This window comes from Rhinatrema bivittatum, chromosome 3 (assembly GCF_901001135.1).
Source record: "Rhinatrema bivittatum chromosome 3, aRhiBiv1.1, whole genome shotgun sequence".
NCBI lineage: Eukaryota > Metazoa > Chordata > Amphibia > Gymnophiona > Rhinatrematidae > Rhinatrema > Rhinatrema bivittatum.
The window spans coordinates 36,137,728-36,152,106 of NC_042617.1; the positions used below are offsets into that span (position 1 = coordinate 36,137,728).

General features: G+C 46.0%; 1 long non-coding RNA gene across 1 annotated transcript; it reads left to right on the forward strand.

The window, feature by feature from the left end:
- The first annotated feature begins 13,178 nt into the window (after positions 1 to 13,178).
- On the forward strand, positions 13,179 to 14,030 carry LOC115086788. The gene is made up of 3 exons (XR_003855333.1): positions 13,179 to 13,399; positions 13,510 to 13,580; positions 13,894 to 14,030. It is a non-coding gene; the product is annotated as an uncharacterized LOC115086788 (long non-coding RNA).
- The last annotated feature ends 349 nt before the right edge of the window (positions 14,031 to 14,379 follow it).

Here is a 14,379-nt window from a genome sequence, read left to right on the forward strand (position 1 = left end):
TATTGAAGGCACAGGTTCGGTCGGTTTTTCGGGCTAAACTGACGACAGAATTGGGCAGTGGACATTTTAGAACAAAACAAAAAAGAAAATAAAAAGAATTGTTGTGAAAAAACAAAAAACAATAAAGAATAAAATACGGGAGCCTGGCCAAAGGGGAGCAGTCAGAACACATAGACTGCTTCAGTGTCGGCTCCCGCACATAAGACCTCATAACGAGTAGTTCCCTTGTTATGTGGTAGGTTGCAGAACTAAAACAGAACCAGCCAAGCTGCTAAAGATCCCTAAACAGAAATTACATGCCAGCAGAATACCTCACCTCAGTGCACAGTAGACCCTCATGAAATACAGACTAAAGAGTCCATAAAGTATAAATAGAAACATGCACACAGAAACAGAATTGGAAACTGCAATAATGTATTCAGTGCAATAATGGAAAAATAGAAACCACCATTCCTCAAAAAATATCAAACAAAAAAAATCAAGAAATATAAATTATTAATCATAATAATAGTAAAATCTTACTAATAACGGTATACATATTTCAGAACATCCAATAATTAAAAACATACATATTTTTCAAACACTAATATTTTTATAATAGCAGACACATTAAATAACACCCAATATTTGAAACTAATTGTTGTGATTCTGCTTGTCATGCAGCCTCCCAACCACCAGAGGTCCTCCAGGAGCTGCGCCTACCCTCATTTCAGCTTTAGTCTCAGTGACCTCATGGCTCAACATCAACAAATCCCTGCCTATTTAGCCCTGCCTCCATCTACACTCAGCGCCTTGTCATTGAGTCTGCTCAGCTCCTTTCTTGGCCCCTTGTCTCTGTATACCTTGTGGCTCTTGTAGCCTTCTGCCTTTCCAAAGCCTTCTCGTTTCTGTATACTTTGTGGCTGTCTGCAGCCTTCTGCCTTGTGGCTTCCCTAAGCCTTCCTGTGTCCTAGCTTGCCTTGTGGCTTCCCTAAGCCTTCCTGTTTCCAAGCTTGCCTTGTGGCTTCCCTAAGCCTTCCTGTTTCCAAGCTTGCCTTGTGGCTTCCCTAAGCCTTTGTCTAAAACTTGCCCTCTGTCTTGTGCCACTGTTCCAGTGTTCCTCCCCCTGACCTTGGTTCCTGCCTGAACGCCAGACCCACCAGACATCAGCCTCCAGCCCTGCAGCTTGCATCTCAAGTCCGCCCTGGCTTCTTTCTCCAGTCCTGTCTGACATCAGTCCACAGCCCTGCAACCTGCCTCTTCAGTCCTGCTTTTGTCTGCAGCCCTGCATCCCCAGGCCTGTCCAGCTTCACCTGTGCTTGCTCCTCTCACCTCCGGATCCCTGTCCAGATTTAGCCTTAGGTCTCCTCCCTTGTTTAAGTCCTGCCGGCCACTGGAACCCAAGGGCTTAACGTGTAGGGAAGGTGGCTGGTATAGGCCGAAGATCCCCTAATCTAGTCTTGCTTGCTCCCAAAAGCCTCTGACACTGGCAACGCGGCTGAGACGCCATCCCGCTGTGCTGCCCCCCCTTGGTCTCCCTAGGCATGTGCGTGCACAGCGCACCAACACTTAAAGGCCCCGTGGCAGGAAACAGACTGCCGGCGCTCAGTGATGACGTCACGCGGCTGGGTTTTTAATCCCACCGCGTTATCAGCAGATTGTCTCAGCAAAAGGTCCTCCTGCTAGCAGTGTGGGTTGCTTCTCATTGTTCTGTTTTGCCTTTCTGTCTCCTTGCTGAGCCTTGGTGTTTCTTTGCCTGCCTCTTCATTATCCTGTCTTGCCTTGCCCTGGTTGTCTGGTTTGTGTCTTGTCCCAGTACCTGGTCATGCCCTGTCTGTTTGTCTGATTCCTGGCTCTGACCCTTGCCTCGGACCTGACGACTCTGTCGCCTGCCACCTTGACCTCTGCTATGGACACCGACTACTCCTTTGGACTTCTGTCTGCCCTGATCTTGGCCTGGAAACGGATACTGATTCTTGCTGCTGCTCTGACCTCAGCCTGGACTCCGCCTACTCGCTGCCACCCTGATATCTGCCCATATCCTGACTCCACCTGACCTCTCCTTATGGGACACTTGCCTGAGCCCTGCTGGACCCTAAAACCCAAGGGCTCAACCTGCAGGGAACAGGGCTCGTATAAGTGAAATCACAGCTCCAGTCCCAGTAAGGGCGTGTCCACCACCTGTGGACCTAATGGGTTCGCCTACTAGGTTGCATCAACCATGCCCATACCTGGGAACTTTTGACTTCCAGTCACTCTGAGATTACCATGGATTAGCGGGGGGGGGGGGGGGGGGGGGGGGAAGGGCAATTGCACAGTGGGACTGGATGCTCACAAATTTGCTCTCATAAACACTCTTACTTGTTCACACTTACTTTCACTGCTCATTCTCTCACATTCTCACATGTCCATTTACACCTTCACTTCTGCCATTCTCCCACCAACACACACACTTACGTCTCTCCCTCTTCCATACACACATGCCCACTCACTTTCACACCTATGCTCACTTGCACTCAAGCTCTCTCCTACTCACCTACATACAGACTCAGATCTCTTCTTCCTACACAAATACACAATCACTCACTCTCACAGACATGCTAATTCATTCTCTCTCCCCCGTTTCAAAACGCACTAACAGAAGACTCTAACTTGGGTTCCTGGAGAAGCAGCAGCCTCTTCCTTCTTCTCCTCTGCTGCGGAAGTGGACGCTGCCTGTTTCTTACTCCTCATTTGATGCACGGGCAGAAAATCGCAATGTCAATTGGCCAAGGCAAACAGGATGGGGTGAGACCACCATACATGCTTGCTTTCTCATTAACACATTCTCTCTTTCACACATACATATGCTCTCTCGCTCACTAACACACACACATGCACCCATGCTCTTACACAAAGTTCTCACTCACATACACCGGCGCGTCCATTAGGCGAACTTCGGTTTCTCAGGGCTACGAGCTGTAGGGGGCGCCAAAGAGCAGCCACTTGGTGCCTCAACCGGGGCCTATCCCGCTCGCGGCAAACAGAAATAGAGACTGTTATTCTCAGGGCCGCGAGCAGTCCTGAGAAGCACACAGTGTTGCACCCCCCCCCCCCCCACCACCTGTTTTTGCTGCGAGCAGGATAGGCCCCGCTTGCGGCACCAAGTGGCTGCTCTTCGGCGCCCCCTACGGCTCGTGGCCCTGAGAAGCACACAGTTGGCACCGAAACAGGTTGGGGGGGGGGGGGGGGGGCGGCAGCGCAAGGGTTGCCTAGGGCGCCCAATACCCTTGCACCGGCCCTGCATACACTCCCTGCCTTTCTCACACGCCTCTCTCACACAAGACCGCTCTTTCCTTTCTTTGGCCTTCGAAATGGGCTCTGCTGGTGGTCCATTGGGGCTTCTTCTCTTCTGCCATCGACCCCTCCCGCTGGGTGTGCCTCCCCCCCATGCTTGCATACCAAATGGTGCACGGACCTGTTTGCACCTGCTGTTTTGTGTGGGTGTCCAAGTTTGAAGATAGAGCATGCATATTTTAAAAATTGTCATGCACACATGCTGTTTTTCCTTCCCCAATCTAAACGTGGAGTAGTGCCTCCTTGCCATCTGGCTAAAAGTATGTGCATTGTGGAGGCCCCTGTGCATGTTTAGCTGGGCAGAGGACAGCAATTTTCAGACAGGGAAATCTAGGCACATTCAGAACTGGGATTAGTGCTAGCAGAGCCCAATGGTGCCTTCCATGACAGCAGCATTGCAGCACCGCCCTATTCTCCATGGCTCTAGGGGGAGGGGACACTACAGATAGCAGCCACCATGCCCCTGAAGCAGCTGCACCAGTCAGTTTGCAATCCCTGGTCCTCCTAGGCATGTTAATCCATTTTAATGCATTAGATTGCTCTGAAAATTGGCTTTCCCACGAGCACTCAATGTCAGCAATGGCTTTCACATCAAACTCTGTCATAAGCCTCTTTCATTCATGACGTTTGATATTCTTTCCTTGAAGATGACAGCATTTTGTTGAAGTATCCAAGATTTAAGTTGTTAATACTTATGAGAAAATCTTGGAGTTATTTTCACAAAGTCTGTGTTTGCTTCAAGTTGTTCTCCAGTTGTAAAAGCCACAGAGCAATATTGAAACCTTTAAGTTCCTTATGGGGGATATACTCTGTGGCTCCCAGGTCATATTTCTTCAGTTTAGTAGTTAAACTTACCTCCAGTTTGCTTCAACTCTGTCTAAATAAACCATCTTAAAGAGACATAGCCACAGATGGGCCATAGTCCACCCACTTTGGACCCAAGCCCACCCCATGGGCTTGCCCAAAGCAAATTTGAAGAGGCATCTGCCAGTCCACTACTAGTGGAGATCGTCAGCTGTCCCAAAACCAAAGAGATATCAGCACAGGGCTCAGAACCAGCATACACCTGCTTAAAGACACTGCAGTGACCACCATCCTCTCCTCCCGCATAGGCTTCCTATATAACCAAAGAAACCCGTGTAAGTAAATCACCTGGACCAGATGGTATGGGGTTCTGAAGGAACTAAAAAATTAAATTTCTGATCTATTAGTTAAACTTTGTAACCCTTGATTAAAATCATCCATTGTACCTGAAGACTGGAGGGTGGCCAATGTAACCCCAATATTTAAAGAAGGCTCCAGGAGTGATCTGGGTAACTATAGACCAGCGAACCTGACTTCAGTGCCGGGAAAAATAGTGGAAACTATTCTCAAGATCAAAATCGTAGCGCATATAGAAAGACATGATTTAATGGGACACAGTCAAAACGGATTTACCCAAGGGAAGTCTTGCCTAAGAAATCTGCTTCATTTTTTTGAAGGGGTTAATAAACATGTGGATAAAAGTGAATCAGTAGATGTAGTGTACTTGGATTTTCAGAAGGCATTTGAGAAAGTCCCTCATGAGAGGCTTCTAAGAAAACTAAAAAGTCATGGGATAGGAGGCGATGTCCTTTCATGGATTACAAACTGGTTAAAAGATAGGAAATAGAGAGTAGGATTAAATGGTCAATTTTCTCAGTGGAAAAAGGTAAACAGTGGAGTGCCTCAGGGATCTGTACTTGGACTGAAGCTTTTCAATATATTTATAAATGATCTGGAAAGGAATACGATGAGTGAGATAATCAAATTTGCAATGATACAAAATTATTCAGAGTAGTTAAATCACAAGCGGATTGTGATAAATTGCAGGAGGAACTTGCGAGACTGGAAAATTGGGCATCCAAATGGCAGATGAAATTTAATGTGGATAAGTGCAAGGTGATGCATATACGGAAAAATAACCCATGCTATAATTACACAATGTTGGGTTCCATATTAGGTGCTACTACCCAAGAAAGAGATCTAGGCGTGATAGTGGATAACACATTGAAATCGTCGGTTCAGTGTGCTTCGGCAGTCAAAAAAGCAAACAGAATGTTGGGAATTATTAGAAAGGGAATGGTGAATAAAACGGAAAATGTGTTAATGCCTGTATTGTTCCATGGTGAGATTGCACATTGAGTACTGTGTACAATTCTGGTCGCTGCATCTCAAAAAAGATATAGTTATACTGAAGAAGGTACAGAGAAGGGTAACCAAAATGATAAAGGGGATGGAATAGCTCCTCCTATGAGGAAAGGCTGAAGAGGTTAGGACTGTTCAGCTTGGAGAAGAGACGGCTGAGGGGGGATATGATAGAGGTGTTTAAAATCATGAGAGGTCTAGAATGGGTAAATGTGAATTGGTTATTTACTCTTTCGGATAAGAGAAGGATTAGGGGGCACTCCATGAAGTTAGCAAGTAGCACATTGAAAACTAATTGGAGAAAATTCTTTTCCACTCAACGCACAGTTAAGCTCTGGAATTTTTTGTCAGAGGATGTGGTTAGGGCAGTTACTGTAGCTGGGTTTAAAAAAGGTTTGGATAAGTTCTTGAGTTTAAAAAAGGTTTGGATAAGTTAACTGCTATTAATCAAGATCACTTAGGGAACAGCCACTGCTATTACTGGCATCAGTAGCATGGGATCTACTTAATGTTTTGGAACTTGCCAGGTACTTGTAACCTGGATTGGCCACTGTTGGAAATAGGATGCTGGGCTTGATGGACCCTTGGTCTGACCCAGTAATGCAACTTCTTATGTTCTTATGTACTGAGGGACAGATTTACTGCAAGGCCTATGAGCATGCACATGCTGGCGTGGATTTCCGTTTGCTGTTGCTGCTCCATCCACCACTTTTGGCAGGACTGGACTAGTCAAAAAGTTGAGTGGAGTGCTGGAGATGTGGGACAAACTGAGAAGGGGCCATTATGGAGTAAGGAAAGAAACCAGAAAGGGGCTATGGAAGGAAGAAAGAATCCAGAAAGGGCATGTGGAGGTGGGGATGAAGCTGGGAAGAAGGGAGAGAGGGGTTAGGGAAAGGGAGAGGAGCTGGGAAGGGGCCGGTGGATAGGAAAGAGGGTGAAGGGCCATCAAGGACAAGAATAGGAGAGGGCGGAATCACTGTAGGGTGGGGGGAATATAGGAGAGAGAAAAGCCAGGGAAAGGCCATGGGGGAGGCATAACACAGAGAGGCCATGAAGTGAGAGGAATAGGAGAGATAGGGTCCATTATTTGGGAGATGGGCCTGGCTTTTTAAAGAGGCCTTTATATATTTTTTAATTAAGGATACTTATTTGTTATTTATAGGATTTATTATTTCAAATTATTGTGTGGCTTATTTTATTATGAAGATAATCTTTGAATTTTGCTATTTTATGGTTATTCACTGCCTTGAACTTTTGGAAGGGCATTTTATTAAGTTAAATAAATTAATAGGAGGGAAAGGGGTTATTGGGGAGAGGTACCATGGAAAGAGGTCTGGAGGTGGGGTGGGGGGTCAGAAGAAAAAGGGATCTGGGAGGAGAGGAGAGACCGATGCCAGTAAAGGGTCATGGGGGTGTAGGAGGAAGGCAGGATGTGTAGGGAGAAAACACACTGGGACTGGATCCAGGATTAGAAATCCCCTCCCAAGTTTCTGCCTTGGGCGCCTGTATGCCTTGTCCTCGCCCAGGTTGACCTTGGGTCCTGACAGACATTCAGTCCCAGCTATGCCAATGTTTGTGAGGCAGCTCGGTTCTAGCAATGCGGATGCCTCCCCGCTGGGAACTGGGCAAGATCACTGGCTCTCGTCACCTTATGCCACGGAAACCACTCTCAAATCTTGTGCCACTCTACTGAGTCACGACTCGGATGACATCCTTGAGGTTTTCGAGCTATGGCAGTTGTGTAGCTGAAGAGCTGTTTCCTGCATTGTGTTGAAATATTGGCTTTACATCACTCGCAGTAAAGAATATGCTCTGTTAGTCTTAAAAAAATTAAGCAGTGGCCTACGCCATTAACATCTTTAGATCAGCATCATTTGTAGGAAAAAGCATAGCCTGATGTTATGGGCAGGCAGTCATTAATTGTGACCCTCCCTTCTATTAACAGGATTGCATGGTTTTGCATGCTTAATGCCTTCACTTTTAGTTTAATGGTATCGAACAGAGAGTTTGAGACAGAAATGTCTATGATTCTGGTTGCACTTAATATTACAACTCAAAGAATAGGTGGGTGGAGTGGAACAGTGCTGTAATATGAATAAGAATTATACAGATGTCATAGAGTTTGAGGCATTTTAATTACTTTCTTAAAATCTGGCAGCTGTGCCGAGCAGAAATGCCTTTATTTATTTGACATACAGCATTATCCATTTGTTTTCAGTGAGTGGTATAAAGGGACTATCATGTGAGCTGAGCAAAATGAAAGGGGCAAATTTGAAGTAAGGCATCTTAACTGGCAATGGGGCGCCATGGACATTTCACCTTGGTTATAAGTATAAAAAAATATGTGCATAGTTTACCTTCTTTCTGGTGGGAGCACACAGCAAGTGCATAGATTACGCAGCTAACGTTTTTATTGAAAGCAGATGGTAAGTGTGTACTTTTCTCTCCTAACCAAGATATGCCAGTCTCCCTTCCCACCCGCCCTTCACAATGCCCTTTTTCAATACGGCTAAAAATAGGTGCGTTGTAAACTTGTAACCCCAAAATTTAACCATACGGTTCCCTACTTAAGCCATAGAAAAATTAACCTTTAAATTACAATACTTAAAAGAAAACCAACAAACTAGCTGCCTCAAGATGATGCCTTAATTAAGCCAAGTAAAGCTACTAGCTTTTGGGGTTACCAAGGCTCTAACATTGTCTGAAATATTGCCTAAGGAAAGGAGCACGGTAGTCTCAAAACCTTACATCTTTAAACTTTTATTGGCCTTAATAAAGATTACTTCTCTGCCCATCTCTTAAATTGAGCTTCTAATTTTACAAGTGAAGATTTCATAGACACAGAATGGGGGATAAGGCTTAGGATGTTCCATTTCTCAGTTTTCATAATCATGACTGCACTTGTTCAGTAATTTCCAGAGTAAAGCTTATAGCTGTCTCAGAGAACAGCGAACGCAATCCTGTGATGTATCTGGGGTGTAATCTGTGGTTAATGGCCCTAATTATCTATTACGGGATGATGAGCGCGCGCTCCGTGGTGCGGCAGCCAGATGGACAGAGAGCTTTCACTCGAGAATGAACTTTTCACAAGGGCAACAGAGAATGATGCTGCTCTCAAATCTAATGACGGGCATGAAGGGGGCCACTTCACTTTTAAGTGTGTTATGTATTTCTCTCTTCAGTAACTCTGATGAAGAAGAGGCCCAGGTGCTTCAGTGCTTAAGATTTTATGCTTCAAAACATCTTGGCAAGATTCTGTGAAATACCTTTATGATGCACTGCAACCGGCATTTTTTTTTTTTTTAATGGACCAGAACTGACTGGAATGGGGTTCTGGTATCAAAGGGAACAGGCTCAGGTGGCACCAGCCCATTTTGAAAGTTAGCGGCCCAAGAAGAAAGAGAAGGCCAAGAAGAGCAAGATGGAGAGAAGTGAGGTTAAAGCTAAAGATAATTAGCAATGGAAAATGGGGGGGGGGGGGGGGACGAGACGAGGGACGACTGGGGTGACAAAAGGAATAGAAGAAAAGATGAAATGAAAAGAACCAGAAATAGGTCTCAGTTGCTAAAAGTGAAGAGAGAGGGGAAAGCATGACCTGACAACACATGTTTAAAATTGGAACATAAGAATGGCCGAATTGCATCAGACCAATGGTCCAACTAGCCCAGCCCCCTGACCCCAGAGTCACCGGATGAAAACCAGAGTCCATATTTAAGTGCTCCCTGTAGACCTATTAAAGTGTGAAGCCACTTGGCCTCCACCCAGTCCCTAATATCTGTTTATGTCCTTGTCTTCCAGAAATGCATCCAGACCTTTCTTGAATATTACTATTGCTTCTTGCTGTGACCACATTTGGCAGCAAACATTGGAGTCCCCTGGTCCTAGTAATTTTGGGCAGCATAAACAATTGCACACGTGTGCTTTGTTCTTTTCCATTCATAATCTTGTAGACCTCTCTCAAGTCCCCCCTCAATCTTATTTTTTTCCAAGATAAAAAGCCCTTAAGTGTTTTAGCCTTTCCTTGTGTGAGAGATGCCCCAATCCTTTCACCATTCTGGTTGCCCTTTTCTTTACCTTCTCAAGCTCTGCCACATCTCTTTTTTGAGACAGGACGACCCAGAAGAACTGTATGCAATACTCCAGATGTGGTTGCACCAGAGTTCTATACAGATGCACGATAATATCTTCAGATTTGGCATTGACGCTTCTCCAAATTATTCCTAACATACGGTTGGCGTTTATGGCTGTTGCCGCACCCTGTGCCGATGGTTATTTAAGCGCCGCACTCGACTGAATCACAAAATGGGTTTTGGGGCTGCCAGAATGAATGGCAAAGTGGTTAATATGAAATGCTGGGTGCCCTTGAGAAAATGCAGGCAAATACAGGGCTGGATTTGTCTTGCAGGCTGCAATGGTATCAGTTTGTCTGGCAGGCTGCACGTATTGTAATAACTAGAAGTTCTAGTGGAAATGCAGGTGCTCCTGTAGCCAGGTAGATCTGACAGACCATGCAGTGCACCCAGCAAATGGCAGTCACTTAGGTCAGGCTGTGAGGATAGACGCATACTAGCAGGTTGATCTGGCAGGCTGCAGGCACAGAAGTAATTAGGAGACCTAGTGGAAATACATGTGATCATGTAGATGGGTCTGTCTGGCAGGCTAGGCAGGCTGGACATTCAGGTAATGGCCACACTAGTGTTGCCAGCTGTTTGGATTGTTGCAGAGCCTCATGGTTAGATATGAGAAGGGTGGGTACTAGAGGGAACTAGGTGGGGATCTTGTATGCTCATCTACCCAAGATGGTGACGTAGAAAGGAGAAAGATTAAAAAACAAAACAAAAGACTGTCCTGGATAAGGTGAGATATCTTACAAGTAGTCACACACTGTGGCTGCCACATGGGGTATATCCTTAACAGTGTGGGCAAATAACTGGGCTGCCCGGATGGGCCAATCAGTTTTTTTCTACCATCATTTACTATGTTATTATGGAAAGGTATACAAAATAAAAGCAGGGGAAAGACCGAGAATTGTAGGAAGAGGAATGAAGATGTTGTCTGTACATTATCCTTCTGTTGGTCCATCAGTTTGCTTATAGTTTTGACTACTAACGAATGGCAGGGCAGCTCTCAAAATGCTTTACATTAATCAGTGCAGGGTAAGCTTTCTAACTGCTCAGTGTGCTCCGATCACCCTACGATCGCAACTGAACCAGCCTGATTCCCAATAGGGAGTCAAGGTAAACTAGAGGATCTGCACAGAACTAACGGAGCCAGCGGTCTGGCATGCACACATGCTTAAATGGCCTCACAGAAACACTACCCGGGTCCAATTAATTTTTGCCCTACCGACATCTCCTGAAAATGTGTGTGAATCTGACGTAAAACCAAAACAAAAAAGGGAACAGGAAGCAGCATCATTGCATGCGTGTGTTTGTGGAACACATCTCTCGGTGATATATACTCCTAACATGGTCCTTGTGAGGCACACAAACCCTCCATCCCACCAATCAACATGTCCTGAAAATTTGGTAGGAATCAGATGCAAACCCCAAAAGATTAGGGGAGGGCAGTGATTGCATCTATGTATTCGTGGATCCAAGAAGCATATCCCTGTCAGACTCCTCACGTCCCCCTCGGACATGCCCTGAAAATATGGTGTGGATTGAACTGCAACCAGGAAAGTTATTAGTGGGGAACAGACACACAGACGGTATGATTACATAAATCTCCTTCTCTTTGGAAAATAGGCCAAAAGCAAACAAACAGTATGTGTGTGTGTGTGGCGGGAGATGGAGTGTTGGAGGCACAGGAAAAGTGGGAGCTGGGGATCACCGGGTGCTCTTGTATCTATGTTGGAAATTGGAATGAAATTGGTTCGGAAACCGACACCGGTTTCCGAACTAATTTCACCAGGCGCAAACAAAAGTACGCCGGATTTTATAAGATACGCGCATATCTTATAAAATCCGGGGTTGGCGCATGCAAGGGGGTGCACATTTGTGCACCTTGCGCTCGCCGAGCCCTGCGCGTGCTGCCCGTTGAGCCCTGCGCGTGCTGCCCGTTCCCTCCGAGGCCGCTCCGAAATCGGAGCGGCCTCGGAGGGAACTTTCCTTCGGCCTCCCCCCACCTTCCCCTACCTAACCCACCCCCCCAGCCCTATCTATACCCCCCTAACTTTATCACAAAAGTTACGCCTTCTCCAGGCAGGCGTAACTCACGTGCGCCGGTCGGCTGCCACCGCGCGATTCCCCAGCCCGGGAGTGATTTCGGAGGCCTCGGCCACGCCCCCGAAACGCCCCCAGGTCGGAACCACGCCCCCCGGAACGCCCCGAACGTCGCGCCGCCCCCGACACGCCCCCCTAGCAAAGCCCCAGGACTTATGCACGTCCCGGGGCTTGCGCGCGCCGCCGAGCCTATGCAAAATAGGCTCAGCGCGCACGGGGGGGTGTTTTAAAGGGCTACGCGCATAACTTATGCGCGTAACCTTTTTAAAATCTACCCCTCGGTGTTTTATTTTTTGTTTTTCTTTTCCCCTCTGGATTGGTTCCCCGAGATTACGTGTTATCTGTTTGGTGCGCTTCTTCCTTTTATCTTGTCTCAGTTTATCGACTTCCAGCATGTACCGCCCAGACCACTGCTGCAGAAAACACTGCCAACCTTAAGTCAGGTTTCCGGTTTTAGAATTTGCCACTCTGCTAGTTTGTTTGTTTGTTTGTTTGTTTATTTAAGGCTTTTATATACCGACTTTCTTGATACAGATCAAATCAACTCGGTTTACATCGAACTAAGCAGAATTATAACCAACATTTCAACAAGTGAACATTTTGAGGGAGCATAAAAGTTACATTATAACAAGGTTGCCTTAACTGGGAGAAGGAAAAAAAAGAAGGGGAGAACGAAAGATAAATTACTATATACAATGGAATATGGGAGGGAGGCAGGGGCCTCATGATGACTTGTAGGCAAGAACAGCTTTTGTTAATTTACATAAGCGATACGATAATTCTAATTAGATGATAATTCTAATTAGATGATACTCTCCACTTTTGTCCCCCTTTCTTTTTACAGTTGATTTTGTCGGGTCCCGTCTCCTGCAGGAATATCGATCTCTCCATTATAAAGTTAATGAAACGGGTATGGTGATTTTTCGTACTTCTCTCCTTTTCGTGCATTAAACATCTGCGCGCTCTGGAGCAGATTTTCAAAAGGCCCGGCGACGCGCGTAAAGCCCCGGGACGCGTATAAGTCCCGGGGCTTGCAAAAAAAGGGGTGGGGCGGGGTGGTCCAGGGGACTGGGCGGGGCAGGGTCAGAGGCCTCCGCACGGCTGTCGGCCGGCACGCACAACTTACTTCAGCCCCAGGGCTGAAGTAAGTTTTAAAACAAAAGAAAAAAGAAGAAAAAGGTAGAGGGGAAAGGGCAGGGGAGGGAAGGGAAGGGAAGTTTCCTCCCAGGCCGCTCTGATTTCGGAGCGGCCTGGGAGGAAACAGGGGAAGGCAGCGCGGCTCGGCGCAGGCTCGGTGCGCGCAAGGGGGTGCACAATTGTGCGCCCCGCCTCCCGATTTTATAACATGCGCGCACCTGTTATAAAATCGGGCGTACATGTGCGCCCGCACATAGGTTTGAAAATCTACCCTTTTGATTTTTGATTTTTTTCTTGATAGAATTAAAAACTGAAGTAACAAAAATATAGAGTCACTCCCGTATTCTGACTGCTCTGATAGAGCAGCTTTGCATTTTACACGCTGATGTTTTCTCTTGCACGTGCGATCCCGTTTTCCTGTTTCGGCGATGCAGCCCTGAATGCGCCGGTCTCTGGGAATCGGCATGGCGTGTACAAACCCTTCTACAACGGAGTTGTTTCGCTGCTGAAAACCGCAGCATATGTTTTTTTCAGAACGGTTTCACCTATAACTGCAGGTCTGAAACTTATTTTCTAACACATTTTCATTACATTTTTTTTTTATTATTTATTTCCATGGTTAATCCCTTTAGTCTTTTCCCAGCTATTTCCTTTATTTTTCTTCCAGAATATTAAATTTGCCTTTTGTGGCTGGTCCCCTTGTGGAATTTTCCCATCCACAGCTTTGCTCCATTTAAGGTTTGTTCCATTTTTCTGTTTACTTGTTCTTATTCATTACTCTCTCCCCCTTTCACACTCTCACCACCCCCTTTCAGTTTCCCTACCCTTTCTGTCTTCCCCTCCTCCTCTCCCCCTCCCTCCTCCTCCCCCTCTCCCTTCCCCCCTCCCCTTATTCTAAATAACTGTCCATTTTCTGTATTGTAGATTTTGAATGCTAAAGTTTGGTAGGCTTCTTCCCTTGTTTTCCCCTCTGTTTGTATGGAGTTTAAAATTTATAATATTTTCTGTGTTTGCCGACTGTTCAATATTCTGAAATTGTTTTTATTTGCAGATTTGAACACCCGCTGGTTCCCCTGATGCAGTCATTGTTAGGGTTCTTTCACTTCAACAATTGTATATTGTAAAAAAGCATAGTTCCTGCTGGCTTAAAATTAATAAAATTGAAGTTCTATATATATTGACTGGTTTTACTTTGATGCCACGCATCCTCCTAGTTTCAAGAAGTGCATTTACGTGCTGGATTGCCAGACTTGTGAACCTGCTGCAGACTTGTTGCTTAAAGGAGGGGCTGCAGGAGCTCATCTGGATCTGCCCGGGAGAAGGACTTCCATTTCTTCTGGGAAAGAAGGGGATCAGGTAACAATACAGGGAAAATCGCAGAGGGGCGGAATCTCTAAAGAGCACAGGGTGAGGGAGTTTGGGTGCCTGATGCATCAGATTTCTGTGTCTGTAACCATTGGCTGCGTATTGGATGTTTTCCCTTCTATATGGATTGCACATTTGCACTCTGCCAAGTGATTTATCTGCCTCATGTAAC